This window comes from Rhamphochromis sp. 'chilingali' (assembly GCF_963969265.1).
Source record: "Rhamphochromis sp. 'chilingali' genome assembly, chromosome: 2".
NCBI lineage: Eukaryota > Metazoa > Chordata > Actinopteri > Cichliformes > Cichlidae > Rhamphochromis > Rhamphochromis sp. 'chilingali'.
Window position 1 is genome coordinate 38,129,037 of NC_137930.1, and position 27,419 is coordinate 38,156,455.

Below are 27,419 nucleotides of genomic sequence, written 5' to 3' on the forward strand. Positions count from 1 at the left end.
ATTCTGACAAGAAACATGTTATCAGATCTAAGTGAGAGTCAGAAGTCAGATTGTTATTCTGTGCAAAGAAGGGCATCAAATCATGGTTCGACTAGACAAGAGATGGTGCCAGAGGCAACTGAGTTTAGATTTTCAGTGGGAGTGACAAGGATGGACAGGATTAAGAATGAGTATATAAGACAGAGAAGAGAGGTGACACTTAGTTTGGACATGTGCGCAGGAGGGATACTGGGTATACTGAGAGAATGATGCTGAAGATGGAGTTGCCAGGCAAGAGGAAGGTCAAAAATAAAGTTTATGGAATTTCAAAAAGAAGTACAAAAAATGAGAGGAAGATGAAGAAGATGACGATGATGACGGGGGAATAAGCTCAAGAAGTCATGGGAAGAAAGATGGCGGAAGAAAAAGAAGAAAGCCGATTTAGAGGAGGAGGAGAGGGAAAATGAAGAAGGAGGAAGAAGATAACGAGAAGAAAGCAGAAATACACAGTGTTTATTTCATTGAGAAATCATTTTAGTCAATGACCTTTTCTTTCTGACAAAAACATGACAATAAGTAAATAAAAAGTAATGCACGAGGACAAAAACTGCGATGATTTACATTTTCATTAACAAACAAATGAAATAAAAATGTTCCTGAGAGATGAGATCCAATCAGAAATAATGACATTTTGTAGAAAGGTAGGACAAGCTTCAAGGAAAATAAAACAATTTGTGAACCGTGTGATAAAAACATAACAAACCTTTACACTTTATATTTTAGTCAACTGAATCGATTTCAGATTTATGATAATCGTATATTTAGTCAAGTAAAACCAGTCTAAAAGACTTTAGATTATGACACGTTTACAATTGAGAACACCATTAAATGACAACCAAGCTTCATACACAGAGATTCGAATAAAGCAACTTTGCCATAGATATAGAATTTACTACTACTACTAGTGTCTACAGTGGTCACGTGTTTTGTCATTTCAAGAACTGAAGATGTGGTCAAATTTTTCTTGTGAGTTGCAACATCCCTACATGTTACCAAAAAATGGGGTTAAAAGTTGAGGTTAATGATTAATCCATGTTAGAAGAGTAGCAGAAGTCTGAGAATGATAACATGTAACAAACCAGAAAAATGTGTAATAGTGCCATTAAAGCAGTCCACTGGTCTTTTGTTATAGACAACATAACTCTGCAGGCACAAAATACACCTCAAATTAAAATATATATTTTTCAGAGTGTTATCCTCTGAGGGGTCATGTCAGCCGGCAACCAAGAAAATACAGCTTCAACAAAAGTGAGAATCACACTTTAATGAAAGCCACGATCTTTCTCTAACCTAATTGAGAAGTTTTCTTGCCAAAACCTCACCAAAAACTTTCTGTCCAGGAAAACATTTCAGTAGATTCAATTCCGTTAATAACCTTTCGAACATGACTGTGATGATCAAACCCACAGTGAAATATTATTCAAATCAGGGGGTGTCCAAATCGACTTTTCCACTGAGAAAGGGAGAGCAGCCCTCCATTCTTCATAGAAATGCTTTACTCTGCAGTTTGCATCTTTGTGGAGAAGGATCATGCTGCAGCAGGATAATGAGCCCAAACACACCTCAAATCTTTGAAGAAGGGCTTGAAGATTGAACCCTGCCATGGACCTTCAACCACAGTGACCTAAAATCAACTCCACACATGAGGGAATTTGGAAATTGAGAAAAACAAACATTTTGGACATGATAGGAAACTTCTGGGACAACATAGGGTAGGGCTGCACGATTAATCGTTAGAAAATCGCGATCTCGATTCATACTTATGTGTGATCTCATTTCCAAATGACAACGATTTAAAAAAAAAAAAAAAAAAAAAAAAAGACGGCGACGATTGTACCGCATTTTGATCCGGGACGTAATCTGCATGAAAACAAGCGCTCACTCTTCCTGCTCAACAAATGACAAGGGCGCAGCCTTATACCACGTGATACAGAAGCTGTGCCGTGTGATGCTAAAAATTAGCAGGGAAAAACAACGGAGAGCAAGTCAGGGATGACGAGAAAGTGACAGGAGAAAGTCCGTCCCGGTCAACCACCCAAACATCAATAACGGGAACCTTATACAGCGCTTCCCTATACACGTCGAACTCCCGCAGGCACAAAGAAATTACGGAGGCTATCACTTATCACCTGACCAAAGATATGGCTCCCATCAACACTGTGCAAAACGAGGGATTTAGGAAAATGATCAACACCCTAGACAAACGCTACACAGTGCCGTCCCGCAACTGTTTTTCTATTGTTGCACTACCTGCTCTATACACGAAGTGTCGAGCAACGGTGGAGACGGAATTTCAAGCAGTACAACATTTTGCGGCAACAACAAAACCTGAGACATTTGTTGTTTTTATGTTTATTTATTGTTTTTATGTTCAGTCTCAACTGTTACGAAGTTGATGTGCAGCTAATAAGTGCAATAAATATTTATACTGGAAAAGAAAATCGTGAGAGAATCGTGATTCTCATTTTATGCAAAATCCTGCAGCCCTAACATAGGGTATCTGATTTTGCACAAACCTGTTGAATCCTTGGCTTCTGATGTGTCCGTGACACGAGTGTGGTGTCACTGACAGGAAATGATGATGTGCACGCTGGGTGACCTGCGGGTTCTGAAAAACTTTGTGAATAGATGAGACTGGACGTGACCTGCTAAATTTAAAGAATAACCTTGCTGCTGACAAAGACAAAAACCTGAGTCATTGCTGCTGCTGATAGAAACCCAGAGAGAGTGGAAACACAAATATTCTGCGATTAGAAATAATGATGATGACAGTGGTGATGATGCTTTTGTCCCAGTGGTGGTGAGACTCGGGGCCTGTTACAGTTTGACATTCTCTGACCGTAGACCGTGAGCCGACTAACCTTCACTGTAAAGGGTGAAAACAGCTGTTTTTCTGAATTAGGCAAATTGAAGCTCCAATATTACAGTTCACTGGGCAGAAGGTAAATAGAGGGCAGGACCTTATCTGGCATATATATAGTAGTACATACCACTCAAAACACTTTTTATGCAAACCGTAAAGTAGTGTGAATGTAGCTTTTAGTCTAAACTCTATCTACAAACCCAATCCCACAAACATTGTGACACTGGAAAAAATGCAAATAAAAACCGAATGTAAGAATTTTTCACCACCTGACTTGACCAGACTTATGTGATATGCTATTAATGTAAATCTATTGCTCATCCTACCCCCACACCAATCACAACAGTGAAGGCGGGACCAAACTATCTATTGCTCATCCTGCTGTCTTGTCAGAGGCTGAGAGGCCGGTATGTGTGGTGGACCCAGAAGCAGACTCAAGGGACTGATTGGATTAGTAACAAAATGCAACTTTATTTAATTCAGGAATGTGTAAGGACATGAAGAACTGAAGCAGGAGACTCAGGGCATGAATAACTGAAACAGAGAGAGAGAGGGAGGTTAGTGCTGGATGGAAAATGGCTTCCAAAGGTAATTTGTGATTGTGGAGGAAGTTTACTTGCAGGTCAGAGTGTAAGTTGACATCAGGGAGGGGGACTGAGCGTGAATCCAACTGAACCACGAGGCAAGTGAGTTTGGGAGTCCAACCTTCTGTTCCAGAGATCTAAGCTGAGCACCGAGCAAGAGGGCAGGCAGGTGAAGGAGCAGTAGCGTGGTGGCAGTTGACTAGCATTGACGAGACGAGTCTCTTTAATGCAGGTGAGTTGAATACTGATCCAAAACCAAAGGAGAAAACTGGTCACACAGCGAAACAAGCGACGAAGGCAAATGATACCCAAGAAACATGACAACTGAGTTTACCTCCACGGAGATAGCAGACAAAATGGCGATAAACCGAAGGCTGAGCTGGTCTTAAATGCCGGCCTGCTGATTACAGGTGATGAATCACAGGTGGAGGTACTGGGTAAGACATGAAACTCCGCCCCCATTGGCAGAACCCGAACACCATGGAAAGTGGAAAAACATACCACACATCAGACACTCGCTCAGATCAAGACAGTCTTTCTTCACCTGGAGACTCTTGTAAAAGAGATATTTGATCTAAAAAGTTTTATTTAAACTGGAAAAAAAATCTAAGTTCCAATAAAAATAAAAATACATGAAAATATGTAGACCAAATGCTGATTGGCTGAAAAGTGAGCCAGAAAAGGGAGGAAATCACAGCAGCATTTACCAGAAGAGAAAGAAGCATGGAAAAACATCAAAGATCAGAAAATAGAGCAGGAGCACAGATGGTGGCTGCAGTAGACACGTTTCACACTTGGTTTCATTTCTGCTGTTTGTTTGTACATCTTCTTTCTTTAACATGGCGGGATGAATGACCATCAACAGCACAGCGAGAGTAGCCCATAGACTGGTTCCTTGTGACACTGACCCCATGGTGAGGGTACACAGCTACAACATGTAGATGGTGTTCTGCAAAGCTGTCTGTAAGCTGTGCATAGGAGCACCACTGACGCATGTTGGAGCACGGGGGGGCTACAAAGCTTCACCTCAGCTAACAGGAGGCACTAAAAAGGACCTGTTGATCATGTTTGTGGTATTCATGCCTTTGTTAAGTCAAAATAAGCCTCATTCTGTGCAGCAGGTTTGGATTTCCTTGCACAGTGACAAAGCATTTAGCTCCAGGCACTGAAGGCTAAGGCTTAGACCCCTGCAACCCATACGGAAAAAGAAAATCCTAATTGCATTTTATTTACACACAAGAAGAACTGGATAAGTTGAAATGTACTGTGTGTTAGTGGAAGAAATATGCTTGTCACTACTCAGTAAACTAATTCCTGGCATTTCTATACTTCAGCTAATATTCTCTGGACTTGATTACTTACACAAATTCTGTCCAGTAGACTTTTTCTCTGCCAAATAGAAGAATCATCTCAATTAATTTGAAAGAATTCATAATATTTACAAATAAGAGGAATTGTTTTCCTGGTTTGCTTCTACTGCTTCTGTTACGGTCTTATTTTTTCAGCTATGCAAATATGTAGCAGTGCATAAAGATCCTACAAACCATCTAAGAATTGATGATTCTGCCGCATTGGTGGCATCTGCTGGACTGGAGCATCGAACCAAACATGGTAATTGATGCATTTCTCTTGCGAGGGTACAATTCTTCAGCTCAATGCAAACAAGAGGAGCTCACTGTAACAAAAACTAGAGCTTAAAACCAACAAAAGCATCAAACAGTATTTAAGATTTAATGTTTTTTAAGACTGGAATAGAGCTTTGGCTTCTCGGATGATGGAGTACATTCATTGACAGCATAAGGGATACAAACAGGGACACGCTTTTAATTTGTTCCTTAGTCCAGTGTTTATAAATCCCTTTCATTAAAGAGCTTAAAACTTTTCTGCAGTCCCTGTACAGACTTTATGTTCCTGTGTCACACCACATCCTTATCTTTGTCAGTGAGCCACAATAAAACATAGCTGGAGGCCATAAAAACAGCCTGTATTATGTTTTTGACACTATAATTCTAATATTCTAACAATGTCTTGCAAAAGAAGTGATATGTAACTTTAAATTAACAATTGAGTTCTCTGAAAATAATCCTTAATTAATTGGAGGATAAAGGTCAACAGCGTGTAATTGGTACACTTTGAAGGAACATGTGCTAATTAAGTAAAAAGGGTCCTTTATTCAGTTCACAGCAGGTCAGTGGAACATGGAAAAAGGTTGTTATTTAATAAAAGTATAGAAGCCTACAAATAGTTTCTATAGTTGTTGGCTTTTACACCTTTATACCATTTATCCAGTTAATACCATTTCTTTTCACATTTCTTTAAAAATAAAGTTGCCTGGCTATGAGCAGGACTGCATTTACAGATTATGTAATTTTTCATGGGCCAAATTCCACAGCTTTTTGATCACACTTCATAAACATGACTAGAGGGTCCTTTAAGCGTAGTCACTATTAAATCATTAAACTTAGATCATTATTCATTGATTAGCATCTTTTTTTTTTTTTTTTTTGCCTGTCCCGTTTGGCTCTTTTGCCATCAGAATTGTTGTCTAAAGGCAAAGAAAGATGCCCAACGGATTTACTTTACCAAATTGACCATCCCAGCCTTGCCGTAATGGTCCATTTGATTCACCTTTTATTGTTTATTTTATTTTCACTTACTGAATACGGGACAGACTTGACTGGGGGAAAGAAGGGGAGAAAGAAAGAGGGAAAGAGAAACAGCTGAGAAGAGGGATGGGGGAGAAGGGCAAAAAACAAAAACCAACAGAATGAGCAGAAAAAAAATGCATCTATCGATCACCTGGATCACCTGCTGAGAAAGAAAAAAGAAAACAAGCAGAAGAGAACAAGAGTAATAGAATAAACAACATCACAATGATATATGGGAATATGACAGTAAATACTAAATATTAAACATTATTGTGCAGCACATAAGATCAACAGAACACAGTGTGCTTTGAGGTAGGAGCCAAAAAGGGTGTAGTTTGTGGGTGTGATCACCCGTGTGTACACCTGTGAGCATGGACGCGCTTGTTTTTTTTTAAAAGGTTCCTTCATGTAATGATCTGCTAGAGGGTGTGGGGGGGCCATAGCCCCCGTCCTCCAGGGCATGAAGCAGGTATGGAGGAGATCAAAACTCCAGACATCCAGAGGCCCCCAGAACACAAGAGACCAAGGAAGACCAACAGAGGGGCAGCCGCGCCACTGTCCCAGAAAGAGCTGAGGAGAGTCCCAGATGAGGGCTCACTCAGCAGCCGCGGAGCAGAAGCCAGGGGGAGTTGCAGTGACGTGCCCGTGAGCTCCGCTGGCAGCCAGCTGTGCCTGAGTGACCGAGCCCCAGGCCGAGAGGCCGGGGGCACCCCACCTCCGAAGTGGCCCGAGCGAGCCCCAGGCTCCAGGCCCCGATAAGCGGCCGCCAAGGAGTGAGCCGGTGTGTGTACCTGGACGCCCATCCCCAGACACAAAGAACCACCAACGCACCGATGTCTGAGGGAGTCCGCCACTGGCAGGGGAAGTGGTGGTGGGGGGAGATAGGCCTCCAAACCTTGGAGGGCCTGAGATGTCCCCAGAGAGGTGGCGTCTGACACCCAACCTGACATATAGACACAGAAATACAGGCACACACAGACACAAACATCCATCCCCACCCTCATGCTCTCATATGCACTTACTCCACACTCAACCAACGTGGAGACAGACATAAAGAGACGCTGTACACACGATCACACTCCCCAAGCGTACTCTACGAACCGGGTCTAGGTACCCTTGCCCCTGGAGGGGGGAACTGCACCCAGACCCAGGTGGTGTTACCCTTTTCCCTGCGGTGGGGAGAGAGAGATTGGCATCTTCTTCACACTGCACTTCAGAGGCTAGTTCACCAATGTGTCCCATAAATGTTACAGTGCTGGGACATGTTGCAAGGACCTGCACATTAATGTCACAGCGTCTTCAAAATGGCTTCCATTTGGAAAAAGAGAGTCACGGTACAAAGATGTTTCTGTTGGCTGAGTGTGAGGACAGAGACTGCTGTACAAAGAAATTATCATGAAAGCAGAAACATCAAGAAGAATTGTCCTTCACTGGCAAAGAACAGGCTGAATGTACTTTACCTTGTCTATGAGTCTGCGTGTGAGGTTTCCCTTTCCCTTCATTCACATTTTTAAATAGAAAAATCCTTAATGACCGCTCAGTGAAAGGTTGCTGACTTACAATTTAACAAAAGTTGTTAAAAAGGCCAGTAGTGACTAAAAAAAAATGAGGCAAAATCGAAAGCAGGAAAGGGCCACAAAGCTGAAACCACCTGCTTTACATTAGTTGGAGTTAAAAACATTTTATTTACTTTACTCATTTCTGCTTGCTTTTACTTGGTGCCATAACAACTAATTATAACATTTTATGAATTTCATACATAACAAATCACCTAATGGGCAGACAGGTAAGTCACAGTCCAATTTAACCAACCGGAGCCTAATATAGCGCAGGTCAAGGTCAAGGTCAAGGCTCTTTATTTGTCACATGCATAGTTATACAAGTATAAAACACAGTGAAATGTAGCCTGACACACTCCTCGACATGTGCAAAAAAATTGGGAGGGGGGGGGGGTGTAGAGGAAAAACATTATATATATATATATATATATATATATATATATATATATATTAGGGGTGCAACGATATTCGTATCGATATTGAACCGTTCGATACAGTGCTTTCGGTTCGGTACACATATGTATCGAACAATACAACATTTGTAATTTATTTTATCAATTTTCCTTCTGACGATGCTGTCTGTGTTGAGCGCTCAGTGAATCTGCGTTCGACTACTCCGCCTAGGCTGCACTGTCCAGCGCAGATCCACTGAGCGCTCAACACAGACAGCATCGTCAGAAGGAAGAGGGCAGGGCACCTCCCCCACCCTCATTCAGATCTGGCGTTTGGAATTATTTTGGTTTTCATGTGACGTATGACCCTGAAGGTAAGCGAGTCATGGACTAAAGTAAAACAGTATGTTGGATGTGCCACGCAATGCTCAATTACATGGGTGGGAGCTAGTGTGTTAGCGCAGTTAGCTCGTTAACGGAGATTTGCCGTGTTGTGGCGTTAAGGTCATTTCAACGAGATTAACCTGAAAGCACTAGTGGGAACACAACGAATATGACTGCACATTTACGCCGACATCATCCTAGTGCAAAGACAAGTGGAAGCAGACAAAAAAAAGCAAGCATGCTACTAACTTTAGCCGAGTCATTTAGACAGCTGTTAGCACATGATTCTCCTTATGCTGCTGAGAATATAGCCCAGAAGAAGCGGATAGTATAGCTTTTATTTTGGAAAGAGCCATTTCTCTGTAATAAACTCTCTTTTCCAAAGATGAGTGATTCCTCAATCAGATACAGGGCTTGCAATATCGCTAGCCCGACGTCCCGGAGCTAGCGATTTTTTCAGTCGGGCTACCAAAATCTATCTCTTCCCTGCCCGTCGGGCTATTGTAGGAAAAATATATGTCAATGCTTTTGTATTCTTTCGGAAATGTAGCTGGGTAATTATGTCATTGGCATCGGTGAGCCACTGTCAATATGTGACATATTGAAGTCGCGTTTGAATTTGCGCTTGTTTTTTTGCTTTCACTTTGCAATCGTGCGAACTGTGTATAGAGAGCGACAGCACTGATCTGTGAGTGATGATAATTTGTGCACCAATTCCTCTGACATCGTCTTATTAATCGTTAGCTTACTATGCAAACATGACGCAGCAAGCTTAAACATGTGAGAGGTTGATCGCGCAGAGAATCGCTGAGCTTATGTGAGTGCGTGTGTAAAAGCATTTCAGTTCTGCTGAGCCAAATAAGAGAGGTCAGGGTGAAGAAGTGACAGCCAAAGAAAAGCTTACCACAAAACGGAGAAGTTATGACAAATCAGACTATAAGGCAAAAAGAAAGTGCAGCTTTATGGTTTCATGGACAAAAGAATTTCTGTGGCTGCAATATGATGAGCTAAATAACCAGGGCTGCACATAAATGGTCCGCAGGTGCGCATTCGCTGTCAAAATAAAAAACACGCACAAGGGTTAGGGTTAAATTTAAAAACTGTACTTTTGAGTTAAAATATATATTTATATTTTTAATAAATGACAAATTAAAAATGCATGAACATTTTTTGTATCGAAAAAATATCGAACCGTGACACCAAAGTATCGAACCGAACCGAACCGTGAATTTTGTGTATCGTTGCACCCCTAATATATATATATATATATATATATATGTATATGTATATATATATATATATATATATATATATATATATATATATATATATATATATATATATATATATATATATATATATGTATATGTAGGACCACAGCGACCTCCCTGAACAGGGTCCAGTAACCATCACAGTGGCAGATATCCAAGAAAGGGTCTCCAGTATGAAGAGTTGGACAGCACCAGGGCCCGACATGGTTCACGCCTACTGGCTGAAGAAGCTGACTGCACTCCACGAGCGTCTGGCAGCACAAATGAACCAGCTGCTAGTTAACGAGAGACACCCGGAATGGCTAACTGAAGGCCGGACGGTCCTGATCCCCAAGGACCCCAAGAAGGGACCGGTCCCCTCCAACTACCGACCAATAACCTGCCTCAGTACTACATGGAAGCTCCTGTCAGGCATCATATCGGCTAAGATGAACAGGCACATGGGTCAATACATGAGTGGGACACAGAAAGGAATTGGCAAGAATACCAGAGGCGCAAAACACCAGCTACTGGCAGACAGAACAGTCAGCCGAGACTGCAAGACCAGACTGACCAACCTGTGCACTGCCTGGATTGATTACAAGAAGGCCTATGACTCAATGCCCCACAGCTGGTACTGGAATGCCTAGAATTGTACAAGATCAATGGGACCCTAAGAGCCTTCATCAGGAACTCAATGGGGATGTGGCGTACAACACTAGAGGCCAACTCCAAGCCCATAGCACAAGTCACCATCAAGTGCGGGATCTACCAAGGAGATGCTCTGTCCCCACTGCTGTTCTGCATAGGCCTGAACCCCCTCAGTGAGATCATTAACAAGACTGGCTACGGATACCGACTACGGAACGGAGCAGTTGTCAGCCACCTCCTGTACATGGATGACATCAAGCTGTATGCCAAGAGTGAACGAGACATCGATTCACTGATCCACACTACCAGGCTATACAGCAATGACATTGGTGTAGTCGGATGGTATCAAAGAGAGGGAAGGTAGTCAGAACTGAGGGGATTGAACTACCAGAAGGCAACATTGCAGACATAGAGGACAGTTACAAGTACCTGGGGATCCCGCAGGCAAATGGGAACCATGAAGAGGCCGCTAGAAAGGCTGCAACCACCAAGTACCTGCAGAGGGTCAGGCAAGTCCTGAGGAGTCAGCTGAATGGTAAGAACAAGATCCGGGCCATCAACACGTACGCCCTGCCCGTGATCAGGTACCCTGCTGGGGTAATAGGCTGGCCAAAGGAGGAGATAGAAGCCACTGACATAAAGACAAGAAAGCTCCTTACCATGCATGGAGGGTTTCACCCCAAGTCCAGCACCCTGAGGCTATACGCTAAGCGGAAGGAAGGGGGCTGGGGACTGGTGAGTGTCAGCACCACAGTCCAGGATGAGACAAGGAACATCCAAGAATACATTGGGAAGATGGCCCCAACTGACCGAGTGCTCAGTGAATACCTCAGGCAGCAGAAACCCAAGAAAGAGGGGGGAGACGAGGAACCATCATGGAAGGACAGGCCCCTGCACGGTATGTACCACCGGCAGATAGAGGAGGTGGCTGATATCCAGAAATCCTACCAGTGGCTGGACAAAGCTGGACTGAAAGACAGCACAGAGGCACTAATCATGGCAGCACAAGAACAAGCTCTGAGTACAAGATCCATAGAGGCTGGGGTCTATCACACCAGGCAAGACCCCAGGTGCAGGCTGTGTAAAGATGCCCCAGAGACAATCCAGCACATAACAGCAGGGTGCAAGATGCTAGCAGGCAAGGCATACATGGAACGCCATAACCAAGTGGCCGGCATAGTGTACAGGAACATCTGTGCCGAGTATAACCTGGAAGTCCCGAGGTCAAAATGGGAGATGCCCCCAAGGGTGGTGGAGAATGACCGAGCTAAGATCCTGTGGGACTTCCAGATACAGACGGACAAAATGGTGGTGGCTAACCAACCGGACATAGTGGTGGTAGACAAACAGAAGAAGACGGCCGTAGTGATCGATGTAGCGGTTCCGAATGACAGCAATATCAGGAAGAAGGAACACGAGAAGCTGGAGAAATACCAAGGGCTCAGAGAAGAGCTCGAGAGGATGTGGAGGGTGAAGGTAATGGTGGTCCCTATGGTAATCGGAGCACTAGGTGCGGTGACTCCCAAGCTAGGCGAGTGGCTCCAGCAGATCCCGGGAATAACATCGGAGATCTCTGTCCAGAAGAGCGCAGTCCTGGGAACAGCTAAGATACTGCGCAGGACCCTCAAGCTCCCAGGCCTCTGGTAGAGGACCCGAGCTTGAAGGATAAACCGCCCGCAGGGGCGTGCTGGGTGTTTTTTATTTATATATATATATATATATATATATATATATGTATATATATATATATATATATATATATATATATATATATATATATATATATATATATATATATATATGTATATATATATATATATATGTATATGTATATATATGTATATATATGTATGTATATGTAGTATATACATTGGGTGAATGTGCAGTAGTAGCAGCAAGCAGGTGAGTTCTGTACATTAATATGAATAGACATCTGACTATTTTACAGGATAGACAATATAAACATATTTAAAATTAAAGGAATTGAAATGTACATTGTGCCTTGGTTTAGTGTCTGGAAGAGGTAATAGTAAGGTAATAATTTCACTGAGCTTCTTTCGTTTAAAGATTTATTTAGGGTTAAAGAAAAGATAGAGTGGGCTATAAATGTTTATTCTGATGCTGCTATGATCAAAAGAAGCATTAATTTTGGTTCAAAATGGGTGGCTGTAGCTCAGGTGGCAGAGCAGGTCAGCCACTAATCAGAAGGTCGGTGGTTCGATCCCAGGCTGCCTCCTGGCTGTGTGTCAAATATCCTTGGGCAAGATACTAACCCCACGTTTGCCACCTACTGGTGGTGGTCAGAGGGCCCGGTGGCGCCAGTGTCCGGCAGCCTCGCCTCTGTCAGTGCGCCCCAGGGCAGCTGTGGCTACAATGTAGCTTGCCATCGCCAGTGTGTGAATGTGTGCGTGAATGGGTGAATGACTGAATGTAGTGTGAAGCGCTTTGAGGTCCTTAGGGACTAGAAAAGCGCTATACAAATGCAGGCCATTTACCATTCAAAATGGGAAATAAACAGCAGCTTTCTATGATAAAGTGACAGTTTGATGCTTTGTTAACCCATCCATCCCGCCCCAGATTACACAATTACCAGTTTGGACTGGGCTAACAGAGAGAAACAGACATGATTACCAACCATAGCCAGGTTCATCAATCAATTCCGATCCCTCCCAAAAACCAGACAAACAAAACACAAACTGAACACAGAAAGACGAGCAGGTTCAAATCCAGAACATTGTCGCTTTGACTCAACTGAGTAAATTATAAAAGTTGTTTACTTACATTAATATCCTAAAAGGATCTGTAAATTAAACGATTTGCTTCTTTAGAAGCTCCTTTAAAATGTAAGCTGCATCACAAATCCACACCTCTCTCTGACATGTTCCCTTTGGTCAACGGATTTTTGAGTGTGTTGTTGAAATACATCATCTACACTGCACTGCCAAAAGGAAATAAAGCAAAGGAAATATTTCTGAAGTACTTCATTGTATTGCATCATTTCCTGTTAGCACAAAACGTTAGGAGTATGGTGTTTTCCTATACAGTCACTGAAATTGAGTAAACAAATGTTTCTTTATTCTACATACACAGAGTAACAGTATGTTTGTAGTAGTGATGGGATTTCCGGCTCTTTTTAGAGAACACCAATCAAGTATACATAGTAAATAAACCTCAGGTCTCCAGTAGATTTTCCACCAGACTGCTTGGTGTGGTACTAATACAATACCAGAATCTAGGTTAGCACATTTTTCCTTGTGTTGTTTGACCTCATAGTAGCTTGTGTGTTCTAATCTATTACCCACTACTGCCAGCCTCACTTAGCTACCTGCCAGTGAACCATCAGCTTCCAAGCTTCCCAGACCAGCTCCCTATTCCACAGCCACCTGCTCAACTCACTTTGCCAACCTCCAGTCTCTGCTAGCTACCATTCACTATGAGAGACCATCTTGTTGCCACCTCTGCAGTCCTGGCTGTATTACAAAAAAATCCTGCTGAACTGCTTAATCGGACTCTTTCAGAATCTTGTACAGTTTTTAACAAAAGCAGTCCACAGTCTATGAGCTGCTGACAAATATCGAAAACCTCAAATATTTTAATGCTGAATCCTTTTTTTTATACCAATACTGTCTTCCATTGTTTACCTTCTGCACAGATTGTAATTGTTTAAAGCCAAATTCCAGTCTAAAGAATAGGTAAAAAATGCACTTTTAACTGGAGACACAGAGGGAACTGTGAGTGCTAATTTTAAGAATCTTTACTTTTTCATCTTAACAGCAACATTCACCTGACAGCTGTTATTCACACTGTATGCTTTACTGCACATCTTTTTTAATGGTTCTTTTCACAGACGGCTGCAAAGGTTGATTAACAACTGAGCAAAGTTCAGGATTATAAACATCACTTAACAAGCTCAAAATCTTTTTGAATGTCTTGAGGCCAGAAAATTTTTAGATGTCAGTTGCAGTCAGAGTTGATCATCAAGAGCCAGCATCAACAACAGCAGCATTGTGATTTATGGTCAGCAGGGGGCATTGACGATATCCAAACTAACGGAGAGGGACCGCTGGTTTTTCACATTATCTGATGTGATCTGGATCAGTGCTGAGTTTAACAGCTGGACTCCCCTCCATGATGACTGTTTGTTCAGTGATTTTCAGGACTGAAGCTCTCAGCAGCTCATTATGAGGCCTGTTCACACACTAAAGCTCTCACACAGTAAAGCTCATTTGGTTAAAGTGCTCAGCAGTGACCCTAAATCCCCTAATTTCCTCTCCAGCAAACTGTTGGTACTTAGAGACTCAATGCAGTTCACAACTGAGCTAAACAATCCCAGACAGACTTTCTGGGGTCTTTGTTCTGTTAAACAAGTAACTTGGCAGAAACAAAGGAAAAAAGAGCTGTCAATGCAGGAAAACTCAAACAATTTAGCATACGTTAATATCAATAAGTTACAGACAAAACCCAAAACTTTAAGCCCACTGGTTCCTGTTGAACACAATAATCTTTATAAATGTCTCAAATATTCACCATAACAATAAAGACAATAACAGCGCAAGACTTGGCTGGGAAACTGCCATTCTTGTGGATATTACGTTGACAGGTACCAACCTAAACACGACTGCAGAGCAAACATGGTAGCAAGCTCCTCAAGCACTACAATACATACTGTCATACCTCTGAAACATGCTCAGGAACAGCTCGAGCAACCTGACAAAGACCCCAAGGTGTTCAACCCAGAAACCCAAAGTGTCTACTGTAACCCACAGGACTCCCAGATCCTCCCTGATAGGTCAGAGCTGTTTTTGCAGCAAAGGTATTTGGATAAGTGGTTAATTTGTGACTTATTGGTGAAGTTTCATTCTTTTTTAAATGCCCAGGAATTCTTTAAATCAAGTGGACACTGGTTCCTCAGGATGCTCACTGTAAAAGGAAGCTATTATTTAGTATAGTTTAGCCATTTAGTTTAGCCAGACACACATGTAAAGACAGTTCTTACTGTACACATCAGGATTCAGGTCTATGTAGAAAAATCTGAAGCCTCAATGACTGGAAGTAAAATGCTGAGTTTCTCACATCCGTGTGGATGAATTTTGACCCATGCTTCTTTATATTGCTGATTCAGTACATTTAAACCCCTTTTCCATTAGTACCTACTCAGATCAATTCGGCACAGTTCGCCACAGTTTTCAGTTAGGTTTTCCATTAGGTCATCACTAAAGTGTTACTAAAATGTGACGTCATCATGCTTCATGCCACCGATTGGCTGGTCAGTAGCATCACTGGACGAGTGATGAGTGTGTCTCATTCACAAAAATTAAAACCACCATTTTTGAAACCTGGCAACCGAGCAGCGGGTATATTCTTGCCTCGACATCCACCTTTGTTGTAGCGTTTGTGTCGCATATTAATTATGTCATTTGATTATGTCCTGTTGCTATAACAACAAGCACGCACACACGGATTGTAATGGAAAACCAGTCGATCCGAGTCAAGTCGTGGCAAGTCAATCTGAGTAGGTACTAATGGAAAAGGGGCTTTAGGTTTGTGGGCTTTTGTTTATGCACAGTGCTCTTAAGGTCCCATCAGCACATTTTAGTCAGGCTGGGAATTGGACTGACTGAGCCATTGCAGCACCTTGATTCTTTTATTTTTCTGCCAATCTGCTGTAGATTTGCTGGAGCGGATCACTGTTCCAGTACATGATCCAATATATCGGACAGATTGAGTCATGCTGTCTTTGGTATATGGAGGAGTTCATGGTTGATTCAATGACTGGACGGTGCCCAGGTCCTGTGGCTGCAAACAAAAAATAACTGGCACCCTTTCAGACTTTTAGTAGACCACAGGTATCAATTTCAAAATCCTCCCATTGTTCTCAAGTTATCACATTTACAAGATTTTCAGAAAACTTGACCTCTGCTCTTAAAGTCAAGGTCACTGAGGTTTAAACTCATCTAAGATGTTTGGTAGAGGGGTAAAAAGCCCAAATCAACAGGCCTCCATGACAGTTGGTCTGATTTTGGCCAAACATGGCATGGTCCATCTCCATGTTAGTTTCATCTATTCAAAGGGCATTGTTCCAGAAGTTTGCACTGTCATGAACTTTTAACATTTAGCATGCAGCCTGTAGAGTCTTAGATGCAGCTCTTGGGTTGTTTTGTTGTTTTGAGCATTGGATGGCCCGACTTTGGGAGGGGCAGTGTGGCATTGTGTTAACAAACACAGAAATAAACATGTTTACATCCTTCTACAAAAAACAAAACAAAAAACAAGAAAACAAGATGTCATCAAAGGTCACCTCTTCTCACCTACACTATTTTTTCACAGCTGTGATGAGGAAGTTTTTCGGTGGCAAAAACTTTCATCAAATATTGTCTCACTATAAAATCTTGGACCATAACATCATATGTATATTATGTGGAGTTATTAATAGATGTTTTCAGAAAGTAATCCACTCGAATTTGATGGTTTTTAACTGATCAGGACAGAAATGAAAAACACTCTGTAGCTGCTTTACCACACAGTGTTACTGCCTGTATTCAATGTGTTCAATTTTTCATCCTCTACGAGACTGCGCGTCTCTCAACCAGATCCAGAGCTACTTCTTTTTCTTCCTCAAACATTTTCTGTGATTTTATAAAACAGATGCTCTCTGTTTCTTTGTGATATTGTTTGCTGTGTTTGCCTCTCGAGTTTCTCAGCTGGTTGTGTTTGTTTTACTGCCTGCACACATGGTTGGTGGATAGATGCTGCTTTCTACTAAGAGCACACTGATGACATGAAAATACAATGTTCTAGCAGGAAACAAAACAAGCACAAGAGCTCACCAACAGGTGTGCAGTGTGACAAAGTGAAGTGTGTATAAACACTCAGAGTCGGTTGGGCAAAGACTACTTTAGAGTTGAGAGGTGGGTAAACAGTGTTTATGAACATTTAGTCTCCTTCACAGCACTGTCTATCAGAATATGCATATAATACTTGTTTGCAGAGTTATTTAAATGTTGGCTTTAGGTATTTGATTGGATTAATACTTACAATATACAGAGCACAACCAGATGCAAAGCATGAAAAGCAGAATGGCAACACAACAGCACCTTCAGTTGTCCAGTTCAGTGTACAGGGGATGCATTTAGAATGGAGAACATCAATCCAGTCTCATAAAAATGTGCAAATGATTAATTGGTTTTAGAACACATTCCTTTCAGTTAAAATAAAGATAAAATTTTATTTTATTTAAGTTAAAAAGTCACAAAGCCCACCCATGGATGGAGTTGCATAATTTCTCATAGGCTTGTAAAAGAATAGAAAAAGTCACTGCCTCCCTAGGAATGCAGATTTTTATCCATTGAAACATTATCTTATTGTCTGTAAAGTAAATGTTGTCTGTAAAGAAAGTGGCGATCGTGAAGATCGCCAGCAAACCAGGCAAAACATGAAGATTTAGGACTGCATTTTAGCTGCATGTTAAACAAACCTGGGTTAAGTAACCAAGAGTTACGTGTTATGTTACGTCTCAATTATAGTCCTTACATGTGTTTTCCTTAAAATTTAAGACTTCCGTTTAGGTTTGATATACATAAAAGTGAAAAAAAAGAAGTGAAAATTCCATATACATGTGTAGATGCAAACCTAACCCTAACCTTCACTGGCGCCCTGGTAGACAACAAGAGGTTAAACTGAACTTACTAAGCACCTTTAGTCACTCACAGTAATGGACTGACAAAACTTCAAGTAGAATTTCTGGCCTAATAGCTCCTTATTTACTGTTCAATACAGGTATTTTGCACTGAGTAATGCACTCTGTCTGAACGCTGAATGGTCAAACTCCAGTAACCCCCTTAAATCCATGCTGAAGTCTGACAACGTGAAGCATAGTTACAAGAATAAAATGCCAAGACAAAAGTTTGAACTGCCATCTGTTTAGAAACCAGGATCTCCGATGGCGTATACGTTACATTAACAGACACTCTAAATGACGGTGACAAAACAAACACTTAGGAAAAAGCTGTTTGTCAGGCTGAAGAGATAAGGACAATATAGCCTGATAGACGTACAGTTGGCCTTTTTTGGCACAGATGGAAGCTCATACATTCAGCTCCCGACAGCAAGTTATTGATCAGCGTCTGTGTTTCCAGCTCAAGTCAGAGAAGGCTGCCTTCACCACCTGCTGTTTGACAGAGCTGAAACCACATCAGCATGCTGCCTGGATGACTCACTGGATAAAGCACTGTGCTATGTCTACTTTAAGGGACTGCCATTAAATGTGTGAATAGCATTCAAGACTACAGTAGGCTCTAAAGACAAGGCGAATTCAAGAGTGGAAGGCACAAGCATGAACAGAAACTAACCCAAAACAGAAATGCTACAAATATGAACACAAATACACGAGTAAAAGCATCGGCTCCACGTTTAGACTCTCTATTTTGAGTGCCTAAATGAATCTGTACATATGACAGGTATATGTGCATGGTATGCGAGTTGGATATAGAATGCTGTACTTCTCAACTTCAGTGGTCACCTTCTTGGTTTTGTTGCCAACTAATTTTCAGCCAGTAGGAGAATACATCATCTGATCGCAATGCCTTCCATCTATCCATCCATACGTTCATTTGTTTTCTTAACCATGTATCCACAAAGCAGGGTAGATAGTTTATTCACCTTATGCAGTCCAGACTGCAGTGTCAATAATAGCAAACTAACCTGCCTACAAGATAACATTTTTATTAAGCATAGGCTGTACAGGTGCTGTAGTAGTTTTTGGTGTGCATGCATATTAAGCTCATCTACACCATAGAAGAAGTTAGTAGGCTATTAAATGTCTAATTAGAAACATACGTTTTCCACGTCCATAATCATAACATGTTGCAATTGTCATTTTTAATGACAGCCAGCTAACTAGCAAGGTAACAAATTTTCCTCAAGCACTGGAATAATACAGTATGTGTTGTGGTATTTATGCATGTTAAATTATTAAAATGTTGAAGAATTTGTGTGGCCAGTGGCTTGGCAAAGTCTAAAAGTTCAGATAATGCAAAAACTAGTGCAACAGTCTTATGTAATCTTACGTAGTATATAACCCTACAGTGTATGGCATGCAAGTAGAATGCAACAGTAGAATCTAAACAGAGTTATGGTCCTAAATACTTAAGTTTGCACTATTATTTTCCCATGGCTGATCTTTTTATTTTATCTCATCTGTGAAGCTGCCTAGTTTGTCTGTTTCAGTATGAGTGCTATAAATCAATCCCTGATTAATAAATAATGATAACTGAGATATCAGTCCACAGCATGGAGCAGTCATTTGTAAAGACAGCTGTTCTGTTGTTGGAGAGCTTTGCTGTTGTGACACGCTCAGTTGAATTGCACTTTGTCTTTGCTCTTCTTCTCCATGAAGGGTCTAATGAGTAGTGGAGTAGGGCCACAAGACTCAACTGCAAACAGATGTTTGGGGACCTTTAACTGAAACCCCCACTTAGATGAACAATTAGGAAATGTGTGGGTAGCAAATTCATTTTCTAACATTTTCCACTTGAGGTTGTGTTTTTATTCTTTTATGCATTTGGAGCTTATTTCCTTTAATACTTTGCTTTATTCTTTGTGCTTCGTCCTAACAGGTCCTCCTTTGGACAATAAGATGTCTAAAAAAATCTTACAGTGAGAGACTCTTCATTATTCTGCCATCGTGGATCTGATTAACAGAGAGAAGTCTGCTGCCTGTCTGACAGTTAATTAGCATTTTATCAAGCAGGAAATTAATCTGACGGGCTGCCCAGCTATCACATCATCGTTGACACTCTTTCATCGGTGGATTCCATTCAGTCCACTTTTAATAACCCTGAACACACCAGCTGTCCATACAGTTCTATTTTAAGCACCGTGTATTTAGCTTCTTTTTCACAACAGTTCTTTATTAGTTTAAGTTAAAATTTAAGCATTAATTTTGTTAGTTTTTGTTCATAAAAGTTTTGCCTAGTTTTCATCATTGTTGCATCATTGTAATTATGCAGTGTGTGCTGTGAACTTTCTTATGTCTGTATCTTTCATTATTCATCACTCTGCATTAAGGGACCAAAGTATGTCTATCTTTACATCAGCATAAGTATTCTAGCATTGAGAAAGTACAGCTTACTGGCATTTAGATTGACCACTTTTTTCCCTATGATTTCCAATTCATTATATTTTAAAAATATGCCCAGCCATTGTTGATACTGAAAAGTGAAAGTGAGTGACCTCAACCTCTCAAGGTCAGAGGTCAAGTTTTCTGAAAACCTTGTGAGTGCGATAAGATAAGAAAGAAGTCACTTTGAATTTTCTAATTGATACCTGTGAGGGTGCTGGGGAGCATCGCCCTCACTATATGATGTACGCACTCACAGTGTCTAATAGGAAGTTTTGATTTTGTTATGCTTTTGTTTTGAAGTCCATTAACCTCTCTCTCTCTCTCTCTCTCTCTCTCTCTCTCTCTCGCTCTCCCTTGAAGTCAACTTCCTGAAGGCCTTAGTCATGGAGTGCACACATGATTATGGCCTAATGATGTTCACCTGAGAGGAGTTTACCAATCACCCACTGATAGTGGGTTAAACCATCTGACGAGAGCTGAGGGGGGAGTGGGTTGAATTTTCAGTTTGATTTGATTTAGTTAGTTGGGATATTGTTTAGCTGGGGGTGTTTTGTAATTAGATATTTGTGAGGTGTGTCAAAATAACTGCAATGTTTCACTGTATAGGTTTTTGTAGTTGGGCTGTGTCGGGGTGGGAAGACCTTTTTACATTTTATTGTTGATGGTATGACCAGCATCTATTTAAGGAGGGGTTTGTTGAGCGGCTCGGGGGATTTTTTTTCTAGATGTGTTGCTGGTGAGCATGACGAAACCTCTGTACCACAAAAAAGAGAAAATATATTCAAAGCTTTGAAAACAATTGAAGGCTCGTGTGGTTGTTTTTTCCATTTGGTCCCCTTTACATTGTCGTGCCACCGTTACAATACCATAGTTGTATTTGCTAAAAGTGTTGGAGAAGTATGAATCTCAGTGACCGAGTCCTGGAGGTTGCCAGTAGTGATGGGCAGATGAAGCTTCATGAAGCACTGAAGCTTTTCATCCAATTGGTTCACCCCAGCGCAAAGCTTCTTGAAGCTTCATTTGCTCTAGTAGGACACCTACTGGATGTAAAAATATTAGTTGGCATGAATTTGAAGAGTGTGGCCTTTTGCACACAGCCTGTAAATGTCAACAACAAAAGGAGTGTGTAAAACATGTATATTGTAGTGATGGCAGTATACTGTGTATATTTATACTGGCAGGATGGAAAATGATCATTTGGAAATGCTTAAAATGGAAATGATCATTTACTGTGAGGTGAGGTGTGGTTGGGGTGTGGACAGTGGTTGTGCTTTTGTAACGTTGAGGTATGGACAGCTACACACTGAGGCCTCAGTCCTGCCTGTTCACATTTTATTCTGTAAAAACTAAATTTTCACTGCTTTTATGACCTTTTTAGTGGGGAGAACATAGCTAGGATTGAATGATTTAACAAATCTTTTAAATCCTTTGTCCTCCACAATGCTAAATGGCTGGGAGTCCTCAATCACCATGCTAACCAGGTCTTCATCTATTTGAGATTGTTCTCCTGAGGAAAGACAATAAAGACAAAGCACAAATATAAATATCACACACGTAACTTATTACAGCTGTATAATATTGTTATATCATTTAGTATTAGTAACATTACTGCATGCTATATTATCATGGCATTTGATGGCTCACCTGGTCTTGCTCCACGATCGGTGTTCCCCTTATTCTCATGCAAAGCTCTGTAGTGCCTAAGCATGGATGAGGTGTTGTTGTTATATCCCAGCTCCCTGGCACATAGCAAACACTTCACCTTGTACAAAAGTAAAGCCGCTTAACATTAATTGTATTGCAGCATCAGTATTATGAAAATACATCTTCTGTAGAAATTTACATGCCTTGTTGGGAGGAATAAGATCAAAATGTTCCCACACAGGGGAGGACATCCTCCTCTTCTTAGCTGGCTCCATTCTCTCCTGACTTTCTCTCCTCACTCTCATAAACCTCCAAACTGTCTCCAAACTCTCACTAACCGCAACTCTCCATCAAACACCCACATTTTGAATGAAGTCTGAGGGGTTTATATCGCTGTCATAGCTCGCGGCAAATTCGAACCACTTCATGAACCAGTCACGTGGTACAGCCGGGCAGTGAGGCTTCAGACGTCATCATTTTCAGCTCCTCCCATAAATGAAGCAAGCCTCTATACGCGCATCACGGAAACGCCCCCTCCATTACTCGACACAAGCTTCGAAACCTCGATACAGAACGTCACATCACTAGTTGCCAGTATTTTTAGTAGAAGCAACATTCATCAGAACCGAGATGAAGCTATCTAAAGAACCTGAATGGAAGACGGCCTATGCTGCACAAGTTCATGCTGCAGTGAAGCTGTCCAAAGAAGTCCTGCAGAGTTGGACTGGGCCAGTATGGTATATAAGCCACCTCATCGCGCCAAATCCACACTCTGTCTCTACTAGTGATGTGCGATACCACTGATTTCCTTTCCGATCCGATACCAAGTAATATTCAGGGTGGTATCGACGATACTGATCCGATACCGATACTTTGTACAAAACGGATTTTATTTATTGTATCTCAAATTATAGCGTCATAATGATTACAGGACATCAGAATACCTTCTTCTTATCACTTAATAATGCAGAGTTCATCATATAGAAATAAAAAAAACTAAAGTTGTGTGCTATTTGAACACCTTGCCTGCCTGGAGGACTAAAGGACTCCGTGAGAGACTCTCACCCTAGCAGCACCTGTCCCTCTCCTCCTCTTCAGTTCGCCTCAACATACGCTCGTCATATTTTGTGATATGATTTACTCTGAGGTGTTTGACAAGGTTAGTGATGTTGCCACAACCATACATGCCAACCCTCCCGATTTTTCCGGGAGAATCCCACCTTTCTCCAAATTTTCCACCCGGACAACAAAGTTGAAAAACCATATCGCAGAATTCATAGCGCGGCCAAGCCAATTCCAGTTTCCAACAATGACAGCAGCGACTTAGTTTTAATATCACTCTTATTTCTCTTTCTGGGTCGCAAAAAACTTTTAACATATTTTCAGGTGAGAATGTAGCTGTGTAAACTTCAAATATCTGAGCCGACCGACACATCGTCTTCAAACCCCCGCGGTCTTTCACCACTCGGGTTAAACATGATGTACAAGTCACTTTGATAACTTAAAAATGTTCTTGTTTGGCTTTTTCAGTGTTTTATTTGTTCGTGAGTAAATCGGTTTGGCTGAGATTAAAGTTATTAGATTAGATTAAATTAAATTAAACTTTATTATTCCCTCGGGAGGGTTCCTCCGGGGTTTTCACACAGCTGAATAAACGTCAAACAGAAAACTGATTAAACAGAAGAGTTTACGTCAGTGTCCGGTTATATTTTAGACAGCAAGGAGCAGACGGCAGAGTTTCACTCCACCGAGGGAGCTCGTGACGTACTACCCGGCTTTCTTTAGACCGCGAAGGCCGGTCCTCAGGTGGAAGCAGCCTCTGAATTTGGACACCCCCGCTGTTTCCGGGCCGGCCAATAATAACGGTGACATTTAACGTATTTTATCCGATAAATAAACCCTGTAAAATATATTTATCCGCCCAAACAGCCCTTTTGAATGTCTCCCTAATTCTGAGGTCTCAAGGTTGGCAAGTATGGCCACAACACCTCACTTTTTTTGCCACATTTATTGCAAACCACGGCTCAGCTGTTTGTGGAGGTAAAATACATCCGCACAATTACGCTCAGCCATTGTTGTGAGTGCGCACGCCAAGGGGCTGCGAGACATTTATACAGCCGTATTTCGCACATGACTATGAAAGGCGGAAGAGGAAGTAGTTCCTTTGAATGTAGGCAATCCGAATGTTATAGTTTCTTTCCACTGTGTTCCTGTTAATGATAAACTACAAATTTACTCTAAATTACTAAAATATCGATATTTTAATGTGAGAATCGATTCTAGAACATAAATGATTGGTATCGAAGGAATCGATATTTCAGGATCGATCCGCACATCACTAGTCTCTACCCCAGTGAGGTTGGTGTGGAACAGCAGCCAGAAGTACAGAGGCCTCAGCCTGAATGACATCCTCATCAAAGGTCCTGATGTCCTGAACCCGATAAGAGCTGTCCTGCTGCGGCATCTCGCTTAAAGCGAGATGCCGCCCTTGGTCACATCTGCAAGATGTACAACTCCGTCTGGCTGGAAGATTGAGAGGTCCACTTGCACAGATTCTTGTGGCGTGACACAGACGATGCAGGCATAGAAAACTATGCCATAACAAAAGTCAACATTGGAGACAAACCTGCTGGTTGCGTAGCCCAAGTCGCCATGAGAGAAACTGCAAATCTACCTTCATTCAGTCACTTCAAAGAAGAGAAACGTGTGCTGGAAGAAGATGCTTATGCTTATGTCGATGACATCCTGACATCCATCTGAGATGCCTAACAGCCACCTACCTACCTATCAGCTATCTAACTAGCTGGTCAAAATAAATTGAGTGAAATTTAAAGTCTGGTCTTTTTTAAGTGTGGGCACCTCACAGACAGAGAACACTTGACACACCCTGTCTGTCTAAAAAAACTGAACAGTTAGATGACATCAAAGACTTTACTCTGGTTTGGTGCTGTAGTCAAACACGAAATAGATTCTCTGCAAAATATTGGAAATGTAGAGAATAATAAAGGAGTGAGACCAGAGCCACCCCATAAATAAAACTACAAACTTGACATTAGCAAGGCCATACAGAGAAATTCTCATTACAAAAACAGGAATACATGCAAACTAAATGTATTTGAGACCAACCCAGTGGATTGGAGGTTGAATCTTGAGGTTAAAAATCCAATGTTTGACTGTAAGGCTGCAAAAGGACTTACAAATGTAGGCCTATCTGTGGCCCACATCCTACACTATACTGTCAAAAAGAAAGGTCACACTTATAGCTCTTTACTTTCAACGACCCAGAATAAATATGAAATTGACTGCCGTTACCTTAAAATCCTAATATTAGCCCTCTGAATCCGAGTGCACTGGGACCTTTAACTGGCAGGTAAGAACACCCCGTTAACTGTTTTAATTTTAAAATCTAATTTTCCTCAGTGTTTCTCTGAATCATTGCAGGTCATTCTGGATTAGAGCATTAGCTGTGTGTGTTGTTTCCTCCCTGCTGCAAGTGTGAGCATGCTGTTTTGTTAATCTCCCTAAAATGAGCAGGGAGTGGATCTGACAGCTCTTTGTTTGCTAACTGACAGCCAATTAGCCCAGTTTCCCAATGAAAATTATACAGACACTATTCTTGGATTGTGAATCGATGTGACATGTTTCGCTTCCAAATTGCTTAGAAAACTGCTCTGTTTTATTTTAATGGCACTGCAATAAGGAGATTTCAAATGAGAATAAAAGGGGGGTTCTACTTTAATGTTTCTAAACAGGGACAAACTAAGGTTTTTAAGAAAGGAGTGTGTAATGTGAGAATGATCTGTTGGATCTGGTATAAGAACAAAATGTATGAAAACTTTTTGAGTCCTTGACAGTTTTTAAATTGGACTCACTCTACAGTTTAGATGAAGACAAAGCCCCATCGTAAAAGAAGACAAGACTTACTTAATTCACAGCTGGCAATCCAGTTTCAGCTGAAGACTAACACAAGTTATGTTCTAAAAAAAGGCCAGTCAATCCTGAGTCAGTTTGAATCAGTAAAGTCAGATGAATAGTCACAAAAGACCCAACTTTAAGATAAACAAGTCTTCAGTTAGCTCTGTTTTAGTGGTCGGCCTTGTTATAACAAACAAAAAATGGAGTACTTGGTCTGAGTCTCAGTTTAGCAGCCAGGAGATGAAACAGATAAAGTAAGTGTAATTTGTCCGACATGTTTGACCAACTAACCAAACAATGATGCAAATGTCAAAAACATAAACCTTGCTACATAGAAAATGTTAGCATTAGCATCTCCAATCTTGCTAGTCTATAAAGTAGAAGTAGAGTGAGTTCAGAAAAATACTCAAGATGATCATTCACTCTATGAACTCTCCAAGGGCTGTCGTCAGCAGCAGGAAACTCAATGGATGTGTCACCTTCTCCGGTTTAGTTTTTGTGTGCATCGTGGTTGCTTTCCGGATGACTCAGCAATTGTTTCCTATCCCATTCACTAGAATCCTTTCCGCTTCCTCTCATGTTCGACTCAATATATTATTTACTCAATGCACGATCTTTGAGTGGAAAGTCATAATAAAAGTGGAACCACTTGAAGTGTTTTTTGAAGCCCTAATTCAATGTCATTTGACGTCTTTTCAACATAATACTTAAAACCTGGAAACATGATTTTATGAACAAGTAATTTGGACCTAATAGTGTATTGCTCATTCTCCTCAAATCCTGTATTTGAGCTTTTTAATACGCTGTGTTCATGTTGGGACAAACGAGCAGGTAGCTGCCACACAGCAGCCAAGTGTGGGGGTGTATAAGGTGGAGAAACTTTGTTTATTTCATCTTTGTTTATATTTGGTTATTGCAATCAACACGCCATCATTTGCATGTTGGCGTGATGGATAAGCGAATGTCCTCCAATAAAAGTCATTTCACAGCTCAATACACTGATCTAACGGAGGCAATGCAGGGTGCGCTTGTGTGTGTGAATGTGTGTGTCATCGCCTCGCCCTACTGATAACAGGTGCAAACAGCTTGTGGCTAAAAAAAGTCTCAGACAGTAAACAGCAACACGAGGAGCTGAATATGTTTTCACAATGAACTGGAGGGGTCACAGGTCAAGCGCACCTCCCATTCTGCATCGAAAATATGCCACAGTATTCCTGGAGGTGGTATAATCCTTCATCTTCACACAGCATATCAACCTTCCATACTTGCAGCTGTGTTCACATCATGGATTTGGTCTGCTCTGCTGGTTTCACAGGACATCAACTCACCAGGGTCAACCTAAGCATCTCAGACCATTCCACAGTCACTAC